The sequence below is a fragment of the Lolium rigidum genome, chromosome 3 (assembly GCF_022539505.1).
Source record: "Lolium rigidum isolate FL_2022 chromosome 3, APGP_CSIRO_Lrig_0.1, whole genome shotgun sequence".
Lineage (NCBI taxonomy): Eukaryota > Viridiplantae > Streptophyta > Magnoliopsida > Poales > Poaceae > Lolium > Lolium rigidum.
The window spans coordinates 69,761,394-69,772,241 of NC_061510.1; the positions used below are offsets into that span (position 1 = coordinate 69,761,394).

Genomic DNA, 10,848 nt, shown 5'->3' on the forward strand with positions numbered 1-10,848 from the left:
GGGAGGAAGGAAAGATCCTCCTCCGTGCGGTGATCTGACAGTGAAGGGGCCGCACGCCCCGAATTTGTTGTGCCCCCCGAAAGGGAGGCAGAGGTGTTGCCGGCACCAGATGGTGCCGGGCTTGAACGAGGAGGAGGGGTTGAGGTCCTTGCGGATCCCTCAGAGCCCGATGGCCTTGGACCAAGCTTGAGAGCGGGGCTGAGAAAAGGAGAAAAGACAAGTGGTTGAGAAAAAGCAACCGGAAAAGGAACTTCGCAAAAAAGAGGCAAGCCGGAAAAGAAAATTACCGGAAGCGGTTGGCATCGTTTTGCGCCCGTAGCGGCGCACGCCCACTTCTTTCTCCCCCACGGGCTCCGTCCGGAAGCGCTTGGAGGGAGGAGCATGGCTGGAGCCGGCAGTAGATGCCGGCTGCTTGTTCTTTTGGCCCTGGGCCATGAGTTTGTCCACAAACTCAGAGCCGGCCTCGGCGCGCAGGGGCGGCACGCGCTCGTGGATCTGTGAGTTGGATGTGGCTAAGAAGCAATTCGCAAGAAAGCAATAGCGGCAAAGTATAGGAAGCCGGAAAAGAAAGTACCTCAAGCACGACCAGGTCCTCGGGGTTTCCGGTGGGCTCCGGCGGGTCCCGGCCAAGGCGCGCAGCCGAAGTCTTCCCCATCTTCAGATCCTTCCAAGAAATGTAGGGATCCGGGTCGAAGGATTCAAAGGCGCGCTTCCGGAGAGTTCTTCGCGGCTCTGCCCGGATGAGAGGGAAGCGGTCCCTGGCCTGAAACAAGATAAAAAGGAAGGTTAACAAAAGCAGAAGTTACCGCGAGAAGACAACCCTAAATTGCGCAATCTCTTACTTCTTGAGTCGGAGGGTTAGAGGAACTGAGGGGAAGGAGGCCCCATTCCCACGCAAAAGGCATAGCAGTTTGACAAATCTGCTTAGCCTTGCGAACAACGTCTTTTTTGCTGAGAGCACGGCCTGTGATCTTGGTAGGATCGCCTGGGCCATACATCTCGCTCATCCTATGTGCGCGGCACTTCAGAGGAAGCACCCGGCGCGATATGAAAGTTCGGATGACATCGTCAGAACAGATGTTGGTCTCCTTCTTCAAAGAGGCCAAGAAGCGCACTACCCGGTTAGTTTCGGCATGTTCTGTCTTCGGGTTGTAGCTCCAGTTGGCTCTGCTGGGGGGCCCCTCTTGGTATGGAGGAAGATTGATGCGATCGGCGCGGCTGGTGTTCTTCACATAGAAGAAAGTTCCTTGCCAGGCGCGGCAAGACTCGAGGCCGGAAAATTTAAGAAAAGTGCTCCCTTGGCGGGAGCCGATGATGCAGGAGCCGCACTGCACGGGCGGTTTGGGCTTAGGGATTTCCTTGCCCTGGACGGAGTTGATCCGCAGGTTGAAGAAGCGGGCAAACGTCTCACGAGTGGGACGAATGCCGATGTAAGCCTCCATGAAGGTGGCATAGCAAGAAAGATAGAAAATGGCGTTGCCAGGAAGGTGGTGAGGTTGGAGTTCGTAGAAATCTAGGAACTCCCGGAAAAAAGTAGAGGCAGGAAGGCCGAAGCCGCGCTCAAAGTGAGCAAGAAAAACAACATACTCGTCGTCTTCCGGATCCGGTTCGATCTCGTCATCCGGAATCCGGCAGGAAACTCCTTCCGGAATCCTCCGAGACCGGTACAGCCAGTCGATCTCAAACTCAGTGACGTTGGAGCCCATCCAGGCTCCGCGGGTGGTTGGGGAAGGCTCCTCGCCGGAAGATTGGCTGGAGCTGCTAGAGGCTTGGCCAGAGCTACTGGCCTCTTGGCTACCGGAAGCTTGGCTAAAGCTACCGGATTCTAGGTGGCCGCCGGACTCTTGGAGGCTACCGGATTCCTGCTGATTGCCGGAATCGGTCTCCATTGGATCTGAGGCCGTAGATTCACCGGGAGAGGGTCTACGGCGCTTGAGAGAAAGGGAAGAAGAAGATGCGGAGGAAGATCCCTCGTCAGACATCGCAAGGATGGGCGGAGAAACAGAAATCCCAAACTTGAACCCCGCGTGAAGATCTACGAGTAAGAAGAAAACCAAAGAAAAAGGAGCAAATAAGAACACCAAAGGCTCAAGATCTGGAAAGCAAGCGAAGGGCGAGTAAAGCAAAGTTGGTACTAACCTTGAGCGGTGCGGTCGCTGAGGGAAGCGTTCGCTGGCGGTGAAGCGGGTCTGCGGTCGCCGGCGAGCTCCGTCGACGGCGAGGCGGAAAAGCTCGCGAAGAAGCACAAATGCGGCGGACGCGACGGAGTTGCTGCCGAAGATCTCCGCACAGTGAAGTCCGGCGGAGGAGCGGCGCGAGTTCGCCGGGCGCCGGAGCTTGAACGAGCGACGGCGGACGAAGAACGGCGGTGGCGCAAAGGCGTGGAGCTCTGTGCGCGAAGGAGGAGAATGCGAAGAAGATGAAGAGGAACGGGCAGTTGTGTTTATATAGGAGAGAGAAAGTGGGCGTGGAACCGCTGGGCCGCGGCGGTTCGCCTCGCGGCCCGCGACGGTTCGCGCCTTGGGCCGCCACGTGGCGGAGGGATACACGCGAGAAAATGGAGGCCACACGGAGGCGCGCACGGGATCCCGAAGAGGTAGTGGGATCCGCAGAGGTGCATTAACTGCGCGCGCGGGAGTCGAAGCGATGTGACAACGGACACTGGCGCGTCAGTTACAGTGCGCATGTCTGTCAGGCGCGGGGCCTGAGATATTCTCGACTTCGCCGAGGAAGGAGTAAAGACACTTGGTGCCGGAAAAAGAGATGCCGGAACGAGCCTTGCAAAGAGAAGAAAAGGAACCAGGGTAAAGGTGCCGGAACTAAGCTCAAGACATGAGTGATTAAACCGGTATCTTAAAAAGATGAAAACCTGGCATGGTCTGTAGGATAGAATCCTCCAGGCTATACCAGCTTCGGGGACTAATGTTGGGGGGATAACCCCCGGTATGCCAAAGGCATGCCAAACCGGATGGTTTGAGCCATCGAGATACCGGTTTAATGTTCTTACCGGAAGCCTAGCAGGAATCCGGGAGAGCAAGGCTAAGCCGGTATCCCCAAAGGGGTATGCCGGAAACCGGTATAGAAGATACCGGAAAGGAGTGCCTGTCGGCAGGACTGGTCAAAGATTCTCTTCAGAGCAAGAAGACAAGGATGAGCTAAGCAAAGTAACTTTATTCAGAGCCCTGGCGCCAAAGAGAGAGGTGACGGAGAAAGAAGCCGGAGGACGTCAGCTTCTATGATAAAAGAAGGCCCCGGTGTCATCTATGATTAAAGTAGCTTTGTACAGTAGCTCTGTAAAGTAGTTTGTCCAGTCAAAGATGCCATTAGGGTTTCTTGCACTGTAAGCCACCCTCTCCCCTATATAAGGAGAGGGCAGCCCTCCTTGCGGGCACAATGTATGTACGCGTGTATGTATGAAGGCAGAGCCTGTAACCTGTGTGAATCTATGAACATGGTGATCTAGAGGGAGTTCTTCCTTGTGCCTTTCTTCTTCAACCTCTGGCCTTGGCCAAGTTCTTGAGGAAACCATCCGGAATCTCTTCCCACCTGATCACAAACCCTCCCCCGAATCCTCTTGCGTCCATTCGGCCCCAATCTAAGCCATCCTATGGCATCTGTCCGTTCACCACGACGACAGAGCACGTCTGGCAGCATGTAGGCAACAATGCTGCAAACAACGATGATGAAGGAAATCCGGAAGCCTAGATCATTTGTATCGTTTTTTCATTTTTTTTGAATAATACTTTATCCTTCATTACGTGGACAATGTAATGTGTAATAAATTTTGAGCATTTCAACTATTTTATATATTTTCTACAATTTATTTTGTGTTTTTATAGTGGATTTACAAGATAAAGTACTGTACGGGGCCGCGACCCAAACCTGCCGCGTTGGGCGCAGGGCGCGACCCAAACGGACGCGCGGACGCGGGGCTCCGTCCGCGCGTCCGCTCGGCCACCCAAACGGCCCAAAACGGACGGCCCAGCGCGTCCGTTTGGATCGCGCGGTTGGAGATGCCCTGAGATCACACGTCTCTCATGTTTGCTCAAACGCGTACCTTCGCGCACACCAAAACCGCCCCAAGCTTGAGACATGTCCTACAAAACTAGAGGTGGGGTCCTCGCTTCTTCGAGATTGGAGAGGGACCCAGGTAGCGACTCTTCCTAGCCTCTTTCCGTTTCCGGGGGGGGGGGGGTAACTTTAGGAGCGACCCTTTTAGGCGAGGCTCTAGTCACATACCAAGGGTCTCTCACCCTTGCGAGTACCGGATCGTCTTGTTCGATCTAAGTGCACCGATCTGCCAGTTCGAGCAACTCCAACACTGTTTCAATACGCCTACCTCTCGCCTCCCTACGGAGGAGTGCATTACGCGCTCCTCGCTGAAGGGTCGCGATAACGAGAGTCGTAGGAGCCTCGCGAACAATGTCGAGGATCAAACTAAAACGACGTAGATCGAAGGCGCTCGCCCGGCCGTCGGTGTAGCTCAAGTAGGTCACCGATTCTGCCTAGTTGGCGCCGCCCTCGAGGCAACAATATTCCTAGCGGGGTCTCCACGGAGCGCAGTAGATATGGTGCCCTTTTTCGATAAAAGGAATATATTAATATCAAGAGATACCAATTACACCTCAGCCTCTCAACAACACAATACTCTAAATGTGGTACGGATGCACACAGCCAAAGAGTAAAAAAGAAAACTAAGAAATAAAAAGTCCCGCTGCGGTATTCCAGCTGTAGCAGCAACTATACATCCACCACCATGACAACACCTGAACTCCAGGCTTTCCAAAAGTGACGCCTCCAAGAAGAGAACAGTGCACAAGCGCCGTCGTCACCTGATTAAAATACCTTAGGTTTTCACCCTGAAGATAGTCTCCGCTCTTAAAACAATGCCTTCAAAAAGGCCATTGCTAGGGAACAACCAATTAAGGCTAGACTTTTCACCCTGAAAGGTAAGACTCTGAACTTCACCTGCGCTGCCGCCCCCACTTGCATACTGCCGCTGCGAGCCTAGAATACCAAGCAAGTTCCTCAACATCGCAAAGACTCGAACCTCCATTCTAGTCCTCCAATTCGGCCTTCATGATATTTTCCGCATTTTCACCATGGACCAGAATGTCATCTAATGGCAACACAGAGCAGAGCTTCGCGCCGCTCCCTCAAGAACCAAACGATCGGAATAAAAAGCATGTGTGTGCATGACTGAATCCCACCCGATCCAGCAAACTCCATGCACAACGTGCACTGTTACATTCGCTGGTGGAGCCTTCCGGAACTCAACACTCCAGCCAAATCCAGTAGGACATGCAACAAGCAGGTCTTCGTCTTAGCGCGAGAGAAACCCTAGGACCGCCGCCTTTATTCAGGCCGAGCCTCCACGCAATCGGCCATCCCCACGGCCCGTCACACCGAAAAGCCTGCAGAACGAACGGCCCTGGGATGCGGGAGCCAGCAGGCTACACATCAGCCCCATTAGCCGCGAAACCGTAGCCCGCCAAGCCCATTTGGGCCCAGATCAGGCCTTGGCCACACCGCCGCCGTCGGTAACTCGAGGCCGCTACCGGCAGCAACCACCAAGGGCCACCGCAGCTGTAGCGCCGCCTCCGCATCCCTCCACCATCCGAATCACCCCACGCCCCACCGCGCCTCCACATGACGGCGGGCCTTGGTGGGGGACCTAGACCCGCGACGTGCCACCACCGTCCGGCGAGACAGCCACCGCCAGGCCGAGAACGTCGCCCCGACCTCCGCCCACGACCATGCCATCAACATCGCCCCTGCCGCCACGATCCTCCACCCCAGCACCTTCGGTACCAGGGGTCGCCGCCACCGCGGCAGAGGCCAGCGGCAACGGAAGGAGGGAGGCAAATCAAGGGAGGGGAAGTCGGCAGTCGGATGTGGGCCCCCCGACGATGCCCTGGGGAGCACCACCGGAGGGGAGGGCGGCAGTTTCACACACTCTATTCTCGTCTCTCGCTAAATATTCCTTAAATGATGTCATCGGTGGTTCACGTGGGTGTGTTCGGTTCCAGAATCTGGAGGAATGGGATGGAACCGTTCCGCACCTGGAGCCCGTTCTCGTGTTCGGTTCGGCAAAGGAATGGAACGAAGTGGTTCCCCGAAAGGGAATATTCCTCAAATATGCGGAACGGCCTCGTCCGGCCGAATCGGCCGGATCGCGAGGAACGGCTCGCTAATGCCGAACTAATCCCTCTCTCGCGCTCTCCCTCACGTAAACTCTCTCCCCTCTCTCTCTCACGCGGTTCTTCTCCAAGGACGCCGGCGGGGGCTAGCGACGCGGGGCGGCGGGGGCTAGCGGCGCGGCAGCCGGCGAGCAGATGCGGCGGCGCAGCGGCCAGCGAGCAGAGGAGGCGGCGCGGCGGCCGGCAAGCAGAGGCGGCGGCCGGCCGGAGGCGAGCAGGCGCCCAGCCCGCGGCAGCAAGCGGCGGCCAGGCAGGGGCAGCAAGCGACGGCCGGCCGGAGGCGAGCAGGTGCCCAGCCCGCGGCAGCAAGCGGCGGCCAGGCAGGGGCAGCAAGCGGCGGCCGGCAAGCAGAGGCGGCGGCCAGCCGGAGGCGAGCAGGCGCCCAGCCCGCGGCAGCAAGCGGCGGCCAGGCACGAGCGGCGGCCAGGCAGGGCACGCCGTGCTCCTCCTCCGTTCTTGTTAATTTTGCCCTGAGTTGACTTTGATTTGCAAAAAAAATCATGTTTAGCTCATGTTAATTTTGATTTGGACAAATAAAATCATATTTAGGCCGTTCCCGTTCCGCTGTGGAATTCCTGAACCGAACAGAAAACGGAACCATTCCGTTCCTCGACTTTTTCTGAACCAAACACGGGGTCGGAACCATCCCATGCCGTCGAAATGGAACCATTCCGTTCCATTCCTTCCGGTTCTCAAACCGAACACACCCACAGTATATGAAACTGGAAATTAAGCAGCTAGCTAGTACAAGAAGATGGTAGAATAGCAGCAAATATCCTTAGCTCGATGCTTATCAGTTGGTGACTGGGATCAAGATCAAGGACAAGCTAGCACAAGAAGATGGCAGAATATCGGCAAGTAGCAGTGCCTGACGTTTCTATAGCCGAATGCTTATCAGTTGGTGGGATCAAGGACATGGCCGGCGAAGACGATGACCCCTGAGCGCTCCTCCATGATGAAGAAACTGAAGGGATGGTCAGCGACGAACTCGACCGGTTTCTGCCTCCCAGCTCCGAACATCATACCCATCGTGACCGCTGCCGCCTCCGTCCCTTGTTCGTTCACCTTGACGACCGCCTTGTGCAGAATCTTGCCGAAAAACGTCGGCCGCTCCTTCTCGAAAATGCCCCGCAGGTCCGCCGACTCCGACGAGAACGGCAGCGAGAGGCCCAGCAGACGGAGGTCGTCGACGATGTCCCGCTCGAAGCTTATGGCGAACTTGGGCAGCGTAACCGTGACAGTGTTAGCCGCCGTCGTCTTCAGAACATTGTACAGGTAGTCTGGCCCCGCGGCGACCGCGTCCACCATGCCGGCGATCCCCTGGCGCTCGTCCGGGAGGAAGAGGTACATGGAGAAGCGCGTGTCGTCTTCCGCGTCAGGCGAAGCCACGCCAGCCGCGTCGCCGTCGCCACGGCCGCGCCGCATGCCGAAATCTCGCCGGCGGTGCTCGTAGGGGAGCTGGAGGACCTTGAAGCCGTCCGAGGACGACGCGTACTGCGCGGCGTACATGGTCCGGGACATGAACTGCGCGTCGACACTGCTGCCGTCGAGCCGGTGGAACGAGCCGGGCCGCGTGGCACTCGGTCTGAATGGAATCTGCCATTTGGCCTTGAAGTAAACCGCATTGGCGAGCACGAGGTCGACGCCGGCGCTGATGTCCTTGGCGGAGACGATGGAGTCGATGACGTTGTTCGTGGCCTTCTTCACCCAGCCGTTGATTGCCTTGGCTACTTCTTCGGGCTTGAGAAACCATGGCCGATTTGTCAGAGATTCGAAGTCGATGTGAAATTCTGGAGTGACTAAGAACTGACGCGCGTACCTCGTCGGCGAAGCTCACGGTGTGGGCCTCGGACCTGTAGGACTGAACCGCGACGTCCTGGAAGGCCGTCTTGAGCGCGCCGAGCGAGGCGTCGGCCCAGACGCCGCCGCCGAAGAGGACGCGCGGCCCCCCCGGAAGCCGCTCGATCGGCCAGGACGCGGTGGACGACGCGGCGTCCGGAGTCGGCGAGGGCCGCCGCGGACGGCGCCCCGAGGAAGGCGAGCAGCTGGTCGAGCGTGGCGCCGCGCGCCCCCGCGGCCACGAGGGACAGCGCCGCGTGGATGGACACCGGGGAGAAGGCGACGTTGCCCTTGGTGGCGGTGTTGTCGCCGGTTGCAGGCGCGAGCTGCTTGGCGAGGCGGAGCGCGAGGGTCGTCTGCCCGTCGCGCATGGTGGCAGGGTTCGGCGCGGGGCGGACGCGCGCGAGTGTGGCGTGGAGCCCGGCGGCGTACAGCAGCGTCGCGGCGACGGCGAGCGCGAGGAGGAGGGGGAGGCACACAGGCTTGGGCAAAGGAGGGGCTGGCATCGGCGACGGGCGGCGGGCGGCGGGCGGCGGTGGGTGATCAGCAGGGGGGGAGGAAGAGCAGGGCTAGGTAGGGTGGAGTAAATTGCACACAACTAATGCTCCACTGTCCTCCATCTCCAATTGTCAATTTGGGGAAGCGAGGCGGTCAGAAATGCAAGAAAGAGATTACAATAAAGAGATTACAATAATCACTTGCCATATCTGGTTTATTTTCATGTTAATAGGTAGCATCCACTTTTGCCTTGCTAGACTACTTCAAGAACATCGCAGCCCCTACGTGTCGACCTCCAAGGATGCATTGTGAAGTTTAGCTGCAAACTAGCCCTTGCTTCTTTTTTTTTAAGGTTCGGTGATCACTTTTCAAAAAATCAGCCGAATCACGCAGCTCGGGACCTCATAGTGTCAATTACTACTAATTGGTTGTGTTAATCCTTTAGCCTTTAACTTGACTAATCGTTCTGATAGTCCGATTGCTAGGTATGTTCCCGATGAATTTAGGTGGAATTTACATGTAGATGACTCTTTCTCGGTCAAATCTTTATACAGTGCCATACTTTATTCTGATTTACCGGTTGATAATAATAAGAAAATTTGGAAGATGAAGATACCATTGAAAATAAAAATATTTGGATGGTATCTTCATCGAGGTGTCATCCTCACCAAAGACAATCTTGTTAAGCGGAATTGGCACGGAAGTACTCGATGTGTTTTTTGTCATCATGATGAAACTATTAAACACCTTTTCTTCCAGTGCCAGTTCGCGAGATCTATTTGGTCTGTCATCCAAGTAGCATCTACCTTGTATCCTCCGACTAGTGTGGTCAATGTCTTTGGCAATTGGCTTCATGGTATAGATTCAAGGTTCAAGTTGCTTCTTAGGGTGGGGGTGCTAGCTGGGCGCTTTGGCTGAGTAGAAATGACAAGATTTTTAATGATAAAAATTGCTCTTTGTTGCAGGTCATCTACAGATGTACAGGTATTCTCCGTTTGTGGTTACCTCTTCAGCGCATGGAGAACAGAGACCTATTTACGGAGGTCTATACACGGTTGGAGGCTACGGCGAGGGATACTTTTTCCCTACATGGGTGACAACATAGTCTACGGATTGAAGCCCCACCCACACCTTAGGCGTTATATGATTCATCGTTCCGATATGTATTCCGCCTAGTTATTTTTTAGTTTGGCATCTTTGTGGACTTAAGACTCATAAACGGCTGTGTGCATCCTGATTATGCAGAGGCTGGATGTAATTGCTTTCCAAAAAGTAATAAAGCATCCTTTATCGAAAAAAGGTATGTTCCCGATTAATTACTACACTTGGTCAAACAAATTGTAACATTTTCAACGCATATCACCTCTCTAGGCCCTACCCGCCCCAATCAAGTAGATCGTCCGGGAGCTCGAGGCCGCCTTCAATAGGGTAAGTGGTTGAGATGTAAGATGGGCCGTGCCCTAGGTAGGTGGTGGGAGAAGAGAAATTTCAGAGGTCATAGGAGGAGAAGTGGAAGGTAGGAACGTGGTGCCGACTGGTGGATCTTGAGTCACTCGTGACCTTAAAGATTAGGTCAAGGAGAAGAAGCGTACATGTTTTAGGCATTCGGGGTCTAGAGAGGTAGGACCAGACATATAAAGCCACATGTACTATTTCTTTCTTATATACACTGTTTTAAGTGCTAATTTGTGTAGATTGCACTGATTAATAGCCGACCGAATAAATCAGTTAATTGTTTGAATAACCGCGTATGCAAATTCCCAATAATGAAAGTCCAGTGCATCGTAGCACGTGCCCTGTAGTTTTGAAACAGGGCAAGACAACTTTAGCTAGGAGCCTTTTTTTCTTCTACCTAGCTCCCCGAAAAAACGTTCGACTTCCATATGTTATGTATATAGCTAGTGTTCCTGCTTAGCCAGGGTCAAACTCAGATTTTGATTCCGATTAATTGCTACTCCCATTTTAACAGGACAATTAATGATTATTGATTTTCTTACCATTGTCAGTGATACGGCAGCGTAGCAGTGCATATCTTGTGACATATTATTTTTACCCCATGGCTGGTCAAAGTGAAGAGCTACTGTAGTGAATAGTGATAATTAGCAGCTGCTTACAACAATAAAATTGTGTTCAAAAGTTTTTCTTCCACTGAAACGTTTTTTGTTGCTCCCTTCAAAAAAAAATCTTGGTGGATATTGCCGCCTATTCTATTTGACACTACATCATGCCATTGAACTGAATTGTTCGTAGCAGGGGCTCTCTCTCTCTTCCTAGTTTAAGCAAATCATGGCAATAACACAGATTTCAGGTC

At 54.5% G+C, this 10,848-nt stretch overlaps 1 pseudogene; it reads right to left on the reverse strand.

Annotated features, from left to right (window-relative positions):
* Positions 1 to 6,946: 6,946 nt before the first annotated feature.
* On the reverse strand, positions 6,947 to 8,545 carry LOC124694997 (annotated as a pseudogene).
* Between the last annotated feature and the right edge of the window lie 2,303 nt (positions 8,546 to 10,848).